Genomic DNA, 19,704 nt, shown 5'->3' on the forward strand with positions numbered 1-19,704 from the left:
ACAGGAGATGAGTCAAAAACATGGTGTTGCTTTTAAAGAGGTTTTTAAAGGAAGAGAAAGTTGTAGAAATGTTAAATTATTTAGATAGGGAAACCGAAGAAAGAGTATTAGAAGATATGTTATTGATGACGGAGAGAAAAATATCTGACACATAAATATACCAAATTACAAAATAATCTCAGTTATATATGCCAGATATGCTATCTAAAAAATACACTTTGACATCTAGCCAAGGCTCCTTCCAACTTTGCAAGCTTTACTGTGCAGGAGAACATGAGCAGTCGACACCTGCAAGTATCGCCACCTGCAAGAAACATGTCATTCAGATCTTCACATTGTATTGGAGGCCCGTGACTAGCAGTGTGCCACAAGCATTGGTGCTGCTCTACTGCTTTTCGTTATTTATATAAATGACTTGGATGTGAACATAAGAGGGATGGTTAGTAAGTTTGTAGACGATACCAAAATCGAAGGTGTATTGGACAGCCTAGAAGGCCACCTCAGATTACAATAGGACTTTGATCAGATGGCCAATGGGCTGAAGAGTTTAATTTAGATAAATGTGAGCTACTGCATTTTGGAAAGGCAAATCAGGGCAGGACTTATACACTTAATAGTAAGGTCCTGGGGAGGGCTGCTGAACAAAGAGACCTTGGAGTGCAGGTTAATGGTTCCTTGAAAGTGGAGCCGCAGCTAGATAGGATAATGAAAAAGGCGTTTGGTGTGCTTGCCCTTCTTTGTCAGGGCTGAAAATGTGTTGCTGGAAAAGCGCAGCAGGTCAGACAGCATCCAAGGAACAGGAGAATCGACATTTCGGGCATCAGCCCTTCTTCCTGAAGAAGGGCTGATGCCCAAAATGTCGATTCTCCTGTTCCTTGGATGCTGCCTGACCTGCTGCGCTTTTCCAGCAACACATTTTCAGCTCTGATCTCCAGCATCTGCAGTCCTCACTTTCTCCTCCTTCTTTGTCAGGGCATTGAGTATAGGAGTTGGGATGTCATGTTGTGGCTGTACAGGGCATTGGTTAGGCCACTTTTTGCATACTGCAGTTCTGGTCTCCCTGCTATCGGAAAGATGTTGTGAAACTTGAAAGGGTTCAGAAAAGATTTACAAGGATGTTGTCAGGGTTGGAGGGTTTCAGCTATAGGGAGAGGCTGAAAAGGCTGAGGCTATTTTCCTGCAGTGTCGGACGCTGAGGGGTGACCTTATAGTGGTTTATAAAATCATGTGGGGGATGAATAGGATAAATAGACAAGACCTTTTCTTTGAAGTGGGGGAGTCCAAAATTAGAGGGCATAGCTTTAAGGTGAGAGTGGAAAAAGTTATAAGGGACCTAAGGTGGAACTTTTTCACGCAAAGGGTGGTGCTTATGATGAATGAGCTGCCAGAGGAAGTGGTGGAGGCTGGTACGATTACAACATTTGAAAGGCATCTGGATGGGTAAAGTTAAAAATCACACAACACCAGGTTACAGTCCAACAGGTTTATTTGGAAGTACTTTGGTGTTGTGAGATTTTTAACATCCACCCCAGTCCATCACTGGCACCTCCACGTCATGAATGGATATCTGAATAGGAAGGGTTTAGAGAGATATGGCCTAATTCCAGCAAATAGAACTCGATTTATTTAGGATATCTGGTTGGCATGTACAAGTTGGACCTAAGGGTCTGTTTCTGTGCTGTACATCTCTATGACTCAATGACTCCATGTATTGACTTTCCTTCACTGATGCTGCATCAAAATCCAAGAGTTTCCCATCAAACAGCACTGTGCACCTAAACCACATGGTCTGTATAGGTTCAAGAAGGTGTCTCACACCGACCTTGTCAAGGGCATTTAGGGGTGGGCAATTTTAGCCTCTTATGTATGAATGGCAAAACAAAAGGTGTTCACAATATCTGGATGTGTCAATATACCTTACTGCCCATTTTGAAGTATAGTTCCTATCATAATGAAACAGGAACAATTAGAGAATCTGTGTTTTTTTTAGAACTGTTGGATTCTTCTTCAAATATCATTGTTTAGGTGTGTTAGATCCAGCTGAAAGGTGTGTTAGATCCAGTTTCATCTTCAAGGTGGTACCTTCAGTTCCAGGACTCTGAAGGTGCAGCTTCACCTTTGTACACAAATCTCTGCAGTGGAACTTGGATCCTCAACCTTTGAACTTCACAATGAGAAGTGCTACCACTGAAATGAGAAGTGTTTAAGGAAGACCTGGCTGTCCCAGACAGCAGAAATACAGCACAGAAGCTGCAAATGTGCATTGGGAAACATGGAGAGATAGGTGAGGATGAAGACCCAGGGAGCAATATGTTGGAAAGACCAGAGGCAAACATTGATCATTGAGGAGGGAAACCACAGAAGGAAGTCCAGAAGTTCCTTCGATGCAAAGCAACAGACTGTGAATGCTAGAATAGGAATTGTTGAAGATACTGAGTAGATCTAATGGTATCTGTGGAGACAGAGTTAACATATTCATTCCTGGGGTGGCAGGACTGGTGGATGAATAGAAGCTGGATTGGTTGGGACTCTATTCAAGAAACGTAGCACTGGAAAAGCACAGCTGGTCAGGCAGCATCTGAGGACCAGTCGACATTTTGAACATAAGCTCTTCATCAGGAATGTCTGATGAAGGAAAGTCTGATGACTCTATTCCCTGGAGCTTAGAAGAAGGAACAGGAAATTCATAGAAACCTATAACTTTTTAACAGGACTAGACAGTATAAATGCAGGAAGAATGTTTCCATACATTGGGAAGTACAGAACTAGTGTTTTAAGGAAATGGGATAAGAGCTTAGGACTCAGATGAGATGAATTTACTTTATCCAGAAAGTGATGAGTCTGTGAAGTCTGGGCCAGAGGCTAAAACATGGAATGTTTTTCAGAAGGAGTTTGGCATAATTGATAAGGCTGAAGAGATTGAAGAGTATGGTCACAAAGTGGGAACAGGTTACTGAGTCGACCGATCAGCCAGGATCCTATGGAATGGCTCAGCTTGAAGGGTCAAGTGCCCTCCTCTTGTTTCTATTTGCTTTCTTTCCTTGGGTCAATATGGCTCATTTCTTGAAACTTTTATCGCAGGTACTTCAAAAAAAAACACACTTACACCTCAAGTGAAAACGTCCTTTCAGATGTTTCAGAGTTTGATCTGTTGCATTATTTGAACTTGAACCAGATTACAGCAGTTATTTCACTAGGATTAGTGCGCTCAAAGTCATGGGAAGGACAAGGTCCTGCATGGCTAGAGTTCTTGCTGCCAGCGAGTGTGAAGTGTCTGTGTCAAGGCAATGTGCGCATTGGGATTAGCTCTACCTGAGACATTGGGTTCCCTAGAAAGGGAACTGTTGAAGTTTGTAACATTCCCTTTTTTGTGTGTGACAAGTAACCTTTCTGCTCCAAGATCTTAGAATGCCTACAGTGTGGAAGGAGGCCACTTGGCCCATCAAACCCATGCTGAGTTTTCGGAGAGCATCCTACCCAGACCCACCCCCACCATCTTAACCCTGTAACCCCGCATGGCCAATCCACCTAACCTGCACATCTTTGGGCTGTGGAAGGAAATCGGAGCAACCAGAAGAAACATATGCAATCACAGAGAAAATGTACAAACTCCACACAGACAGTCACCTAAGGGTGGAATCAAACCTGGGGTCCTGGTGTAGTAAGGCAGCAGTGCTAACCACTGAGCCATCTTGCTGCCCTGGCATCACACTGGTGAGATGGGTCAAGAGTATATACAGTGTACATCAGTTGGACAGATACAGAGCACATGGATCTTTGCACCAATCTGAAGTCAACACTGCTTTGATTGCATTATTGCTGTTAGGAAACACAACCTTTCAGCCAGCATTCTACCTTAACCTTTCATCACACATGAATAGATTCTCATCTCCCCAACACTTCAGCAACCAATAGCCTACTTGAAACCTATTCAAAACCTAATCACTGGTTAGTTGCTGGTTGATTTCTTCTGGCTGTTGTTGTGATTCTTTGAGTGTTTGTGCTTCCTATAGCTGTTCCAAAAGCACACAAATCTAAAGGGAGTAGTGTGGCAGGTGCTGAAGGACTTATTGCTGACTTCAAGCATTCTGCACAAATCAGCTGCTCCCAAACAGCAATGTACTCTGAACAATTCCCTTTAGAAAACAGCCACGATTTGGAGAGCGAAATGAAATCATTTAGAGGAGAACAAGCTGCTCAAAATGGGAAGAGAGGGGGAGGAGGACTCTTAGGCAGACACTACATCTACCCAAGATATTCAGGAAGCAAATCTCATTCCTGAATTTGAGTGAAGACCATTACATAAGAACATCCTCACTGAAATTTATCATCTGCTGTAACTTGAATCTCAGAACAGGGTAATAATTACATTGCCAGGGACTATGAATATGAATACACCCTCACTCGAATTTTATGTCAGAAAGGTCACTGGGTTTCTCTATTCGAAAAGAGCTGACAGTATTTTCACTTTACTAGAGATACGGAAACAGAGCGAGGATATCATTGTGCTGAGCTGATATTTTCTCTTCAGTGAAGGGTGCCATTGACTGAGCATATATCGTTCTGCAGCTATCACATGTCACCTTAAAGGGAAACTGAGTGGTCCCTGCATGTCCAGCTGGCGACAGGCAGAGTACCATGCAGGTCAATGCCTAGTACTCTGGCAGCAGTCATGGCATCATCATGCAGAAGTCCACTGTACTAAAGGGTAGTTACAGGGCACCAAGCAACATGGTTGATGACATTAGTGCACAATCTATTACTGCACGAATTATTGCCAAGCAACAGCAATGCCTTCCCAACCTGTCCTGCATGATGGACAAGCTCCTCATCATGAGGGGATAGTTCTGTTCACAGTGATAAGGCTAGAAGCACATCTGAGGGAAAAGGAAGGGAGGTGAGATTGAAAAGTTGACAGCCTTTTCTGCCTACACTTTCCAGGAATAGGTTACCTCAGTAAATGCGACCGCAGTTTCCTGTTCACTGACAGCCCCAGACCTGAGCTTTGCTGTGCCACAGACCATCAAAGTGTCTGCTTGACCCCAGTGCAAAATCAAAAGCCACATCAGCCATGGTGGGGGCAACAATGTGATTTGTCCACAAATGTGCAAGTGTAGATGGCCACTGTTCCATTCTGTAAAGTGTGAACTCCAACTTCTGTGCAAAGTTAAATTAAAATAATGTGGATGGTGAAGATCTGAAACAATTGCTGGAGAAACTCAGCAGGTCTGACAACATCTGTAAAGAGAAAAACACAGTTAAGATTTCAAATCCAGTGACCATTCTTCAGAATGTATAGACAGCATCATTCTGAAGCAGGGTCACTGGTCTCAACATTTACTCTGTTTTTTATTTCTCTCCACAGATACTGCTAAGGTAGAGTTTCTCCAGTAATTTCTGTTTTTGCTTCTGTGCAGAGTCAATGTGGGACCCTTCCCTTGACTCTAACATTGATCACAGGCTTTCTGGCATCTCACCAACTCATCAAGTATTTTATTGTTTCTATCCATCAGTGTTCTTCAATATTCTGTGCATCAAATGCCTCATCTGAAACCCCTGAGGTGAAACTTACCTATAGCCTCACACTCCAGTGGAGTGACACTACCCCAGCACATGTCCCTTAATGCCCTTTATCTCACCATGGGCAGATCCTGCATGTAATCTATACTATAAGATAGACAAAGTGTCACCATCTGTATCTTGCTATCATCGCCATCTTGGTGTTCCTCTGCTTCCTTGCCAGTTTGCACCTTTTGGCTATCTGAAGATATTCAAGTATGTGGATTAATCTGTAGTGCAAATTAGAGCAGGAATGTAAGCACTACATACTTACACCATCAGCCACTTGAGCATTAGAAGAAAGCATGGGATGAATCTGGGTGAAAATGTAAGAAGGAAGGTTAAATTTGAAGGTGCATCTTCTGATGGTTTCAGTCATGACCATTGCAAAAGAGGTTAGTGAGATATCCTCCACCCATGACATGCAAGGATGTTGGTCTCCTGAAAGCTAGGTCCTAATGTCTCTTGTTTAATGTTGCCTTGTTCTTAAGTGATAGAGAACTGTGCCAGTGATTGTTGGACAATCTCTTTGACTGATGTGGATAGCATAGTTGGTGGGGGAGGGGTGGTGTCTGTGTGTGCCTGTGTGTGTGTGTCTCTGTGTGTGTAAAAGCTTTGCAGTGTGGATGCAAGATTTGTAATACTACTAAGTGAGATAAAGCATAGCAAGGTTTAGGTATGTGCTCAGTTTTGGGGCCCATATCTCAGGGAGGATATACTGGCCCTGGAGCATCTTCAGAGGAAGTTCACAAGAATGGCCCCAGGAATGAAAAGGTTAACGTATGAGGAACGTTTGAGGACTCTCAGTCTATACTTGATGGAATTTAGAAAGATGGGGTGGGGGGATCTAATTGAAACTTACAGAATACTGAATGGCCAGGACAGAGTTGATGTTGGGAGATGTTTCCATTGGTGGGACAGACTAGGACCCAAGGGCATAACCTTAGTGTAAAAGAAAGATCTTTTGGAATGGAGATAAGGAGAAATTTCTTCTGCCAGAAAGTAGTGAATCTATGGAATTCATTGCCACAGAAGGCTGTGGAAGCCAGGTCATTGAGTATATTTAAGACTGAGATAGATAGGGTCTTGAGTATCAAAGGGATCAAGGCTTATGGGGAGAAAGCAGGAGAATGAGGTTGAGAACCTTATCAGCTATGGTGGACCAGATTCAATGGGCTGAATGGCACAACTTTTGCTCCTATGTCTTATGAGTCTTCTGTGTGTACCCTGATTGATAGGGATTGATGATAGCTGAGTAATGGTGTTGGGATGATTTGGGATGAGTATACAATAGATAGGACAGAATCCTTGAAAATGCATCCAGTGAACTTGACGACATGTCATTGAACTCCTTGTGCACTGCCTTACAAACTTGATTCCTGTCAGTGCCCTGCATATTTAGTTATCTCTGCCCATTTTCTTTTGAACATTTATCCAGAAGAGAACCACGTTCTCTGTACTTACAGGACATCTCTATTCATTTCTGATCCTCAGCCAAGGCATTGAGAGTGCACCCTCCAACCTTTTGAACTTGTGCTCTGTCCAATTGTGCCTTAACTCACTTATACCCAACTACAATCCACCAGCTGGAGTATTGATTCCAATTCTGGACATATATTTTAGGATGAGTGTCTATATGTTAGAGAGGGGTAGAAGAGATTTAACAGGTCATTACTGGGTTGTAGGACTTCAGTTGCATGGGGAAACTAGAGAAGATGGGATAAAAGTAGAACATCTAGTAGATACTCAACATTTGCAGAAAGAAAAACAAAGTTTCAAGTGTAATATGAGTCTTCTTCAGAACCTATTCGAAAAGCTAGGATTATTCTGATTAGAGCAAAAGTTAAAGGAAAACACAGTGGAGGTGTTCAAAATTATGAAGAATTATAAAAGCTGTGAGGAAAATTTGTTTTGAATAATTAAGAATTATTAATCAAAGTGCAATAGCAATGATCAAAGGAACCAGAGGTGAGATGAAGAGATTTTTCTTTAACTTCAGTTCTCATGCTCTGAACTACCCTGCCTGAGGAAATGGTGGAATCAGATTTACTACTAACTCGCAGGAGGGAACTCGAAGGAGAAACACTTTGTTGAGCTTTGGAGGGAGGGTAGGAGATGGACACGGATTGCTTTTTCTGAAACTTGGCACAGACATGATGGGCTGAGTGGCTTTTTCCTCTGCTGTATCATTCTTGTATTCCATATCATTTATGTAGTAAAACATTGAACCATATTTCTGATTTGCACTCAAAGTTAGATCCATTTAATTGTTTCTCTGCTGCTACAATTAATCAGATTTGCTCATTTCAACTTGAACTGCTTTCTACATAAGTGGTAAACTAATAATTTAATGGTTTTATTGCTGTAGTACTTGAACAATTCGAATGCAAGTGTTCCAACATGAGCAACTGGCAGGAGAGCAGTGTTAAGTAGCTGCAAAGCTGCTTCAACTCAGTACAGACCAACACAACATTACAAAACCTTTTATAGTCTTTTTTAAATCTAACCCAATTGCTCACAAAGACCATCAGTTCTCTTTGATCTTCCACAAGTGCACACTAAAATAATTCCTCCACAATATCCAATGTTAATTCCCAGAATCTCCTTCAGTCTTTTCAAACTGTCGACACAATGTTTAGAACACAGAACATAGAACAATACAGCGCAAAACAGGCCCTTCAGCCCTCAATGTTGCGCTGACCTGTGAACTATTCTCAGCTCATCCCCCTACACTATCCCATCATCATCCATGTGCTTATCCAAGGATTGTTTAAATCTCCCTAATGTGGCTGAATTGACTACATTGGCAGGTATGGCATTCCACTCCCTTACCACTCTCTGAGTAAAGAGCCTGCCTCTGACATCTGTCTTAAATCTATCACCCCTCAATTTGTAGTTATGCCCCCTCATACAAGCTGATGTCATCATCCTAGGGTTTACCTGATTTTGCAAGTAGTGGATCTCTCATTGAAGGCCCAAGCTGAGGTTAGAAAAATTCTCAATGCAGTGATGCTCCATCAGGTGGAACATGAAAAGTGATGCTATAATTTTCTTTGACGGCATATACCATTCTTTGCCAAGGCAGCAGTGACCTTATTCATGAACATTAATTTCTCTCAATGGAAGAAAACTGTACAACTACAACTTGAAGTCATGTCCGCAAGTTTGCAAACCCAAATGCATTTTGCTCAAAGCCAGTCTTAGAAAATGCAGCATTTTTATTGATTCAAGTATTTGAGGGTGTGAGTTAAAAGTAATCCATCCCTCAGTTGAGGAACCATCTTAGATTTGGTGTGTGAGCATGATGAGCACATCATCCACTTGGATTAACAACAATTCTGTTACAGTTGGTCCAAAATTAGTTGTTCACAGTGATTCTAGTATGTCATCCCACATTGGCTTTTATTTGATTATTTGTATTTTCTTTGGTGAACTAATTGGGAAAGATGAACCAACTGCTGTTGAAAATGCCAAAAATGAAGGCAATGCAATTAAAAACTGAATTGAAGTTTATGTATATTCGATAATATTTACTAGGATGGAAAAGGAGTGGCAGTGGTCAGAGCCACATATATCCTGTGCATTAGCTGTATGGATGCATATAATAGACATTGCATAACATTGACTATTAGTATTATTGTATGACAGGACGTAATCTGTCAGTGGGTAAAAATTAAGGGGTATGAGTGAAGAAAAAGTAATCAGCACTGGAAGAATTTAGACAAGTTGCAACACTAAAATTAAGCCAGGATCAAATCAATATATTCATTCATTCCTGACCTGAAAGAACAATCTATGTTTCTGTAGGAATTCTTCCACTCAGTTCTAATAGATGAAGGTCACCATTAGAAGATTTAATGGGCGATTTGGTGCAATGAAGAATCCCCATTGTGCTTTGGGACTGAGGCTACATTAATACAAAATTTAAATGATCCATGAAATCAAGTGTATAGAAGATGCCATTATTAGCTATTGTTCTTGCAAAACATGAAAACAAGCAAAATTATTAGAAAAGAAGAAAATTAGAAAGCAAAATGGAATTGTTGATGATCTGTAATAGAAGTTGTTAAAAATGAGGTAGAATATCTGAAATAAAGGCAAATATGCTGCTAATATTTATTCTCAATTTGAGACAACTTACTAAAAAAGTAGTCATCTTGATTGATTCCCTTAGCCTGAGAATGCACAAATGAAGTGAGATTCAGGTGCATTAACCAGCATGGCTGTCCTACCAGTGGTCAGAGCTGACGTGGTATGAAAATAAATTCTGCGAATTGTTGTTCACTTCATGGGCTAATGAATCAGCTCAGGAAAGGGTTCATTGAATAAATTCAGTTTTTCAGAACAAAGTCACTTTATGCAGAAGGAAGCATCAGGCCAGGTCAGTTCACAGGAAACTGAGACTCTTTCAATGCCACATTTTGTCATGGAGTTATTCAATCATTCCACTATTGCTATTATTCATTGCAATTATGTCAGGAGCAAATCTTTTCAATATGTTGTCTTGTACGTTTGCTCTTTTTAGCTTAACATCCTTTTGTATAGTGCAGAATTGCGACCACGTATATTTCATTGTTGGTTTGTTTTGATTGATGTAAATACTTCAGCTTCACCTGTGTGGGCAACTTGATCAAAGTTTCAGCAAGATTACATGCAGAACAATGCAAGGCAAAGTAAGTGCTGCAATGGTGGAAGAGTGGTGAGATACTGTATTCTTGTCATTTCTGAACAAGTGGAGAGACAAGGAACCAGAGACTATCACCAGCACCCAAAGAGCAGGAGAACCCACAAATCAGGAGACAGTCAGCAGCACCTAGGAGAATCGGCAAGTGGTCTACCCAGGGATGGTCAATATGACCAAAAGAATGGGAGAGAAGAGGATACAGAAACCAGAAGACGATTACTATCAAATAAAGAAGTGGGAGAGAGGAAGACTCAGAGACAGTCAGTACCGCCTAAAAAAAAGTGCAAGGATTTAGATAATAGAAAATCAGCTTTTACTTTTGATTGAAAACAGTGACATTTTACAATAAATCGCTATTATTGATTGATGATTTGATCACTATTTGAACAGAGTTTGCTTGTGTTTCCTGGATAGTAACATCGATGAAGCAGAGATCAGAGAGACAACTGTCAGGGCTACAATCACAACCAGCTCAGATACCACACCACCTGGAGAGCTCTCCTGTACTCTTTGTTCAACCTCAGCCAGGGACTCTGTGCCAAGTTGGTCACCTCAGTATCCACAATCCAACTGAGGTCTCACCCTCCCACTTCAATGTACCTTCACTCTCACAGCTTCTCAAAACCAAAACGGAAAAGCAGTATGAGGAGTGGAAGCAAAATAACATCACAGTAAAGCCAGGGGTTGATTGTTTGTTGAGCAGCTCCTTTTAGGATTATGTTTCAACTCCTATAATTTTGAAAATGCAAAGTTATAAAGTAGCACATGTAAAATAAGAATTTATTTTCTGGGTTTTGGAATGGTGAGAGTGACTGAGGTGTTTGACAGTCTATCTAGTTTCTACTTAATTTGTTGGTCACACAGAAAACTGGTGACCTCCTCAAACCTGCATCAAATGAATATGAATATATAATAAAGATGGTGCCTGCCACTTATAAAATCATCATTTACAACGAATAGTCACTTGCATCAGCCAAAATACAAGAAGCATAACCGTCGCATGAATGAGTTTTTCAGAGCTGCCGATAGTATTTTAAGTGCTCCACTTAATATGAGCATTTGAGCAGTGAAATGTGCTGTTTGTTAGTTCACACCTCATGAAACCGGGCTGGTTTTTAGTTGCTTTTCTCTCTTGCTTTATTGATATCTCAGCTACTGATACCTTTAGCATACACTGCAGTGTGAATTGTAAGTGTTTTTCTCCTACTGCAGGTGTGTTATCCCAGTCACTGTGCACTCACACAGAGCAAGCCTTTTGACCATCCCTGGACAAGAAGTCCCACTCCGTGGCTCCAGGAGACTGTGTCACTGAGAACTTTCCAGAAAACATACATCACAGTAAATGGAATGGTGTTTAATTTTATTGATGACACCACATTTTACCATCCATTAGATTTAATGGATAAATCAGAATAACATGCACATAACAATGCACGTGGAAGGAATGTTGCATTGCTTTCTACAAGAAAGGTAGTTGGTCTAAGTGATAAAATACATTTGAGTGATGAGAATAGATTTTCTTATAGATATCTTACTTTGGCAAAGCATCCAACTCCTAACACCAATTGGCCAGTTGCTATAAGCAGTAACACATGTGTTGTTGGCTTGCACAATGTCTGTCAGTACATGTTTGGTTTGATTTATTACTGTCATGCATGCCAAGGTACAATGAAAAGTATTGTTTTACATGCTTTAAAGACACATTGTGCTGTACAAAGTGCATCAGGGTAGCAGACAGAAAGCAGGATACAATGTTATGTTTGCTGAAAAGGTGCAGAGAGAGATCAACATTAACATTTGAGAGGCCCATTCAAAAGTCTGAAAGCAGTTGGGAAGAGGCTGTTCTTGAATCTATTTGTACATGCATTCAAACTTTTACATCTTCTGCCCAATGTAAGAGAGTGTAAAAGAGTATAACCGTGGTGGGACAGGTCTTTGGTTATGTTGGTTGCTTTCCTGAGGCAGCAGGATGTATAGATGGAGTCAATGGATGGAAGGTTGGTTTGTGTGATGGACTGGGCTGTGTTCATTTCTCTCTTTAGTTTTATGTGGTCTTGGGAAGAGCAGTTGCCAAAGCACACTGTGATGCATCCAGACAGGATGCTTTCTTTGGTGCATCAAGAAAAATTTGTGAAATTCTTCATGCTCATGTCAAATTTCCTTGGCTTCTCGAGGAAGTAGAGGCCTGGCAGTGCTTTCTTAACCATAGTGTCAACGACGGTGGATCAGAAAAGATTATTGGTGATGGCCACTCTTCGGAACATGACACGCTCGACCATCTCCACCGCAGCTCCATTGATGCAGACAGGGGCATGCCCTTTACTCCACTTCCTGAAGTCAACGACCAGCTCCTTCATTTTGCTTATGTTTGTGGAGAGATTTTTGTCTTTACACCAATCTGCAAAGCACTCAATCTCATTCTTGTATTTTGTGTCATCGTTGTTTGTGGTGGTATCATCAGCAAACTTGGAAATGGAGTTGGTGCAGAATTTAACTAGGCAGTCAGGTGTGTACAAAGAATATAGTAGGGGGCTGTGTACGCAGCCTTGTGGGACACCAGTGTTGAGGATTATCATGGAGGAGGTGCTGTTACCATCCTTACTGACTCCAGTCTGTTGGTCAGGAAGCCAAGAATCCAGTTACACAGTGAGTAATAGAGACCTAGGTCCTGGAGTTTGGATTTGAGTTTGTTTGTGGTTATAGTGTTGAAGGCGGAATTGTAGCCAATAAGTAGGAGCCTGATGTAGGTGTCCTTGTTGTCCAGGTGTTACAGGGATGAGTGTTGGGCCAAGGAGTTGACATCTTCCTTGGAACTGTTGCCTTAGTAGACTCATTGCAAGAGATCAAGACAATCTGGGAGGCTGGTGTCGATGTGAACCATGACCAACATTTCAAAGCACTTCATAATTATGGGTGTCAGAGCCACTGAGCGGTCATTATTGAGGCATGCTGCAAGTTACCTCTTTGGATTTAGAGTCAGAAATGTGCAGCATGGAACTTCTTTGGATTTTCTTTCGGATTGTGATGAGGAGAGGTTGAAGGTGACTGTGAATAATCCCGCCAGCTGGTCCATACAGAATCTAAGTGCATGGCCGGAGACTCCATCCAGGCTAGTTATTTCCATGGGTTCAGCCTTAAGAGGCTGATCAAACATCAGTGGCTGTGACCATAGGTACAGGGGCATTCAAAGCTGTTGGAGCAGATAACATAATTTTATTGACCTTCTGTTCAAAGACAGCATAGAATGCTTTGAGCTCATTGAGGAAGGATGTACTGGCGCCCATTGACTCTGCTCGACTTCACTTTGTCGCCCATTATGTAATGTGACCCTGGCCACAAATGATAGTTTTCCATGTGGTCAGTCTGCATCTCAAGCTTAATTTGGGATTGCCTCATGACGTCTAGGAGAAACTGAGGACTGCAGATGTTGGAGATCAACGTCGAAAAGTGAGGCGCTGGAAAAGCACAGCGGGTCAGGCAGCAAACGAGGACCAGAGTCAAAATTATGGGCATAAGCCTGCGTGATGGCTGTGTAGAAAAAGTCAAGGATGTTCGGACCTCTGGTGGAGCAGGCGACGTGTTTGTGGTAGTACATTCTGGGCTTGGTTGAAGTCACTGGCTACGATGAACAAGGCCTTAGGGTATTCAGTCTCAAGACTGGTGCTGTATACTGCATCAAATGCATTCTTCACTTTATCATGGGGTGGAATGTAGACCATTGCCTGGATACAGAGGTGAACTCACACAATGGGTAGCAGGGATGGTACTGAAAATACCAAATGCTGGAGATCACTGTGGGTCAGACAGCACCCACAGAGAGAGAGCAAGCTGATGCTGAGTCCAGATGATGCTTCATCGGAGCTAGTGAACTGTGGAGGGGGCAATATTTATGCTTTAGTCAAGAGTGGAATGCTGATGGAGAAAATATGTTGATTGTGCAGGTTAATTGATTGGAATGTGAGAATAACAGAACAATGGGGTGTATCCTGTCAGAGTTGAAAGGACAGTAAATTCAATGGGGGGGAAGGGAGGACATGCCAACAGGCTAAACGGAAGGAAATAAATGTTTACAATTTAAATGTGCTGAACCCAATATTAAGTCCAGAAGGCTGCAAAATGCCTTGTCTGAAGATGAGATGGTCTTCTTCCAGTGTGTGCTTTGGTTCGCTGGAGCATTGCAGCAGTGCAGGAGAGAGAGAGAAAGAGAGAACCTGCACAGTTACTGCCTTTGCTGTTTGAATTCGTGTATCGCTGGACATCGGAGTGCATCTGGGAAAATTAACAAAGAGTGAAATTCACAACTAATCTTGGAGGGACTGTTGGGCGAACTTCACAACACAGAATCAGATAAGTTAATTGTTGTTTTAAGTCTGTCCAAGAGAAAGGCTACAGTAGTGAGGATAGTGGATTCTTTCTTGATTATATGTTTTCTAGAGACAGATGTTCGCATGTAAAGGGACGGCTGGAAAATGGGAAGCTTTCAGAAATGAGATAACAAGAATCCAGAGAAAGTATATTCCTGTCAGGGTGAAAGGGAAGGCTGGTAGGTATAGAGAATGCTGGATGATTAAATAAATTGAGGGTTTGGTTAAGAAAAAGAAGGAAGCATATGCCAGGTATAGACAAGATAGATCGGATGAATCCTCAGAAGAGTACAAAGAAAGTAGGAGTATACTTCAGAGGGAAATCAGGAGGGCAAAATGGGGACATGAGATAGCTTTGGCAAATAGAGTTAAGGAGAATCCAAAGGGTTTTTACAAATATATTAAGGACAAAAGGGCAACTAGGGAAAGAATAGGGCCCCTTAAAGATCAGAAAGGCAGCCTTTGTGTGGAGCCACAGAAAATGGGGGAGATACTAAATGAATATTTTGCATCAGTATTTACTGTGGAAAAGGATATGGAAGATATAGACTGTCGGGAAATAGATGGTGACATCTTGCAAAATGTCCAGATCACAGAGGGGGAAGTGCTGGATGTCTTAAAACGGTTTAAGATGAATCAATCCCCAGGACCTGATCAGGTATATCCAAGAACTCTGTGGGAATCTAGAGAAGTGATTGCTGGGCCTCTTGCTGAGGTATTTGTATCATCGATAATCACAGGTGAGGTGCCGGAAGATTGGAGGTTGGCAAACGTGGTGCCACTGTTTAAGAAGGGCGGTAAAGACAAGCCAGGGAACTATAGACCGGTGAGTCTAACCTCGGTGGTGGGCATGTTGTTGGAGGGAATCCTGAGGGACAGGCTGTACATGTATTTGCAAAGGCAAGGACTGATTCAGGACAGTCAACATGGCTTTGTGCGTGGGAAATCATGTCTCACAATCTTGATTGAGTTTTTTGAAGAAGTAACAAAGAAGATTGATGAGGGCAGAGCAGTAGATGTGATCTATATGGATTTCTGTAAGGCGTTTGACAAGGTTCCCCATGGGAGACTGATTAGCAAGATTAGATCCCATGGAATACAGGGAGAACTAGCCATTTGGATACAGAATTGGCTCAAAGGTAGAAGACAGAGGGTGGTGGTGGAGGGTTGTTTTTCAGACTGGAGGCCTGTGACCAGTGGAGTGCCACAAGGATCAGTGCTGGGTCCTCTACTTTTTGTCATTAACATAAATGATTTGGATGCGAGCATAAGAGGTACAGTTAGGAAGTGTGCAGATGACACCAAAATTGGAGGTGTAGTGGACAGCAAAGAGGGTTACCTCAGATTACAACAGGATCTGGACCAGATGGGCCAATGGACTGAGAAGTGGCAGATGGAGTTTAATTCAGATAAATGCGAGGTGCTGCATTTTGGGAAAGCAAATCTTAACAGGACTTATACACTTAACAGTAAGGTCCTCGGGAGTGTTGCTGAACAAAGAGACCTTGGAGTGCAGGTTCATAGCTCCTTGAAAGTGGAGTCACAGGTAGAGAGGATAGTGAAGAAGGCGTTTAGTATGCTTTCCTTTATTGGTCAAAGTATTGAGTACAGGAGTTGGGAGGTCATGTTGTGCCTGTACAGGACATTGGTTAGGCCACTGTTAGAATATTGCGTCCAATTCTGGTCTCCTTCCTATCGGAAAGGTGTTGTGAAACTTGAAAGGGTTCAGAAAAGATTTACAAGGATGTTGCCAGAGTTGGAGGATCTGAGCATCAGGGAGAGGCTGAACAGGCTGGGGCTGTTTTCCCTGGAGCGTCGGAGGCTGAAGGGTGACCTCATAGAGGTTTACAAAATTTTGAGGGGCATGGATAGGATAAATTGACAAAGTCTTTTCCCTGGGGTCGGTGAGTCCAGAACTAGAGGGCATAGGTTTAGGGTGAGAGGGGAAAGATATAAAAGAGACCTAAGGGACAACGTTTTCACGCAGAGGGTGGTACATGTATGGAATGAGCTGCCAGAGGATGTGGCAAATTTAAGAGACATGTGGATGGGTATATGAATAGGAAGGGTTTGAAGGGATATGAGCCGGGTGCTGGCAGGTGGGACTAGATTGGGTTGGGATATCTTGTCGGCATGGGCGGGTTGGACCGAAGGGTCTGTTTCCATGCTGTACATCTCTATGACTCTATGTCGAGAACAGACAGTGGGCATACGAGCAGGACGTATGTTTAAATGACCAGCTGCGGGAAGGTCAAGGTCCTGCTTGGGCATGGACTGGAGGTGTTCTGCAAAGTGGTCACCCAGTCTGTGTTTGGTTTCTCCATTGTAGAGTAGGCCATGTTGGGTGCGCCTTGGTTCAAACATGGACAAAAGAGCTGAGTTCCAGAGCTGAAGTGAGAGTGACAGCCCTTGACATCAAGGCTGCATTCACTATCCAGTACTAATACATGTGGGAAACTGGATATTGTGAATATCCTTTTTAGTGCTCTGATTACTGAGTCTGCTCTGGTTGGATTAAGTGTTGCCACTGCACATTCTACCTTGAGTATTAATGCCTCTAAAATCAAGCATGTCCATTGCTAGCCTTTCTGTAAGAATCTTGCTGAAATAATTGGGTTCTGTCAGTATTTGACTGTGAATGGTTCATGTTTGGCACTGCAAAATGCAAGCCTGCATGCTTTTCAAAATGTCAGGTGTCCCACACTTTGTTCTTCCTCTGACCTTCATGATGCATTGATGGCCCATGTGGATTTTCAGTGTAAACATCTCTTTGCGTCAACTTTTCTATAATCATTCTGTGGTCGTCCACCAATAAATTATCCACTATCTTCCAGTGTTGTTTTTGATTATAGTGCCACATCAGCACTTAGTTTGCTGAATGCAGGACTTTATTTCTACCATCCTTGCAGTCAGACTCATTGTCACACTTCTGAGCTGAAAAAAATTGACTGAGCATTCCTTTAGTTGTTGGAAAAGTGTTTGTTACAACTTATAGTAAGTATCTACTTCTTCCACAATAATAAACTCCTTTTATTCCTGCTCAAGCCTTACCTTGCCTAGAATATGAAAGCCAACAGTGGGTGGCACAGTGGCACAGCAGTTAGCACTGCTGCTTCACAGCGCCAGAGACCTGGGTTCAATTCCCGCCTCAGGCGACTCTCTGTGTGGCATTTGAACACTCTCCCTGTGTCTGTGCAGGTTTGCTCCGGTTTCCTCCCACAGTCCAAAACTGTGCAGGTTAGGTGAATTGGCCATGCTAAATTGCCCATAGCATAGGGGGAATGGGTCTGGGTTGGTGTGGACTTGTTGGGCTGAAGGGCCTGTTTCCATTCTGTAAAGTAATCTAATAATTTCCAGAGTCATACCTCATCAGGCTAATTCTAAATCTGTATTTTATGAGACATTTTAAAAGATTCTTCTTGATCATAATAACGCTGCCAACGGCTTGTGATCCATCTCAAACTGGAGTTTTAGTTCCATGAGATAATTTATGAACCATTTATGACCCTATGTGATGGCCAACACTTCTTTCTCTAAGTTTGCATACCTTTGTTCAGTCTCTTTCAAGTCCTTCAGTGTAAAATAGACTCAGCTTTGCGTTACATAAGTTTGTACTTAAACAGTGATTGCAACTGACTGTTTGTACATTGCATTTGAATTTACTTTGTGAATAAACCTGGGTTTCAATGTACAACATCCTCAGAAAAGGCAGTTCCTCTGCAATCATTTCAGAAAACTGCAGCCTGTTCCTGACTTTAATCCCCTCATTTTGTCTTTTTTTCAAAAGCTCTCTTATAGTTTGAGTAAGACTGACTCAGCCTTAGATAAACTTTCCTACCTGATTCATCACTGCTCAAAACACTGTACATTATTTATGCATTTCTGTGCTGGAAATTCCCTGATGTGTCTTAAATTTCTTGGATCAACCATGGTTTCCGTTCTCTGATAATATGACCCAGAAATATAATTGTTTCGCTGGAGAATTTGCATTTCTCATTTCATGTAAGGCCTGTGTTCTGTGGTTTCTCTAACACATCTCTGATTCTCTAGTCATGTTTTTCTTTTCTTTATTTTACCACACACTAAGATATTATTCATATGGCAAATAGTTCCTTGTCTCCCTTTCAGGACTTTGGACATTGATGTTTGGAAAATCTCTGGTGTAGAGGAGGTCCCAAATGGTCGACAGTTGAAACAATAATATCTGAATAGTGTGTTATGATCCTAACTGATGCAATTATTGGACAAGTCAAATTCCAGGTGGAAAACCAGCTTCATAGGTCATAATTTATTCTTATTTTAATGGGGTCGCCTCTCACTGAAACTTACGCACATCATGATGCAGAATTGGTTTTAACAATTAAAACAGAAGTTTATTATACAAAATAAGAGAAGATGGAATAAACTAAGCTATGTACAAATGACATAAATTTTAAAGATTTTGAAATACGAGGTAAAATGCAATCCCATTAATCCCAATGATACTGCTTTTGTGTACTCATGTAGAAAGAATCCACTTCAAAAGGTTTAATTTTAATGTACCCCAGTCTGATACGCCTTCATACAACCGAGCGTGAGCTGCAAGTATAGACTTCAGTGTTTTAACCAAACATTTCTGATCTGGAACTTTTATACTAAATTCTTTACATTGGTGGAACATTTTTCTCAACATTCCTAAACCACCTCGCTTTCTCTGGAGCAATTACTTTATGTATCCAGTTTCATCTAAGACTTTGACAAAGTTGTCCAAATTGAAACTAAAGAGTCTTTTTTCCCCACATTATAAGTGTTTCTCCTAACGAAAATTAAAATAAAAATAATCTTTGCCCTTCTAAACTGAACCCTATGTACAAATGTTCACTATGTCTGCTCATAAGCCTCCCAAACTAAACACATTTCCATAGTCTCTCCAAATTGTCTCTTTCAGAATGCTTTTTGTAACAGATATCATTTTGGCTACAGAAACAACAAGAGGTTAAATTAAATCATTTAATTTGACTATTAAATTAAATAATTGAAAACAATCATTAAACTTTTAGATGCACAGAAAACCCAAATGCCATTAGTTCAATAGTCAAAAATATGAAGTAAGTTATA

At 41.5% G+C, this 19,704-nt stretch overlaps 1 long non-coding RNA gene across 1 annotated transcript in view; it reads left to right on the plus strand.

Moving 5' to 3' along the window:
- LOC140469461 (uncharacterized) overlaps positions 1–19,704 on the plus strand; it is a 63,337-nt gene that overhangs the window by 30,476 nt on the left and 13,157 nt on the right. The gene's annotated exons all lie outside the window — the stretch shown is intronic.

This window comes from Chiloscyllium punctatum, chromosome 49 (genome assembly GCF_047496795.1).
Source record: "Chiloscyllium punctatum isolate Juve2018m chromosome 49, sChiPun1.3, whole genome shotgun sequence".
NCBI classification, from domain to species: domain Eukaryota; kingdom Metazoa; phylum Chordata; class Chondrichthyes; order Orectolobiformes; family Hemiscylliidae; genus Chiloscyllium; species Chiloscyllium punctatum.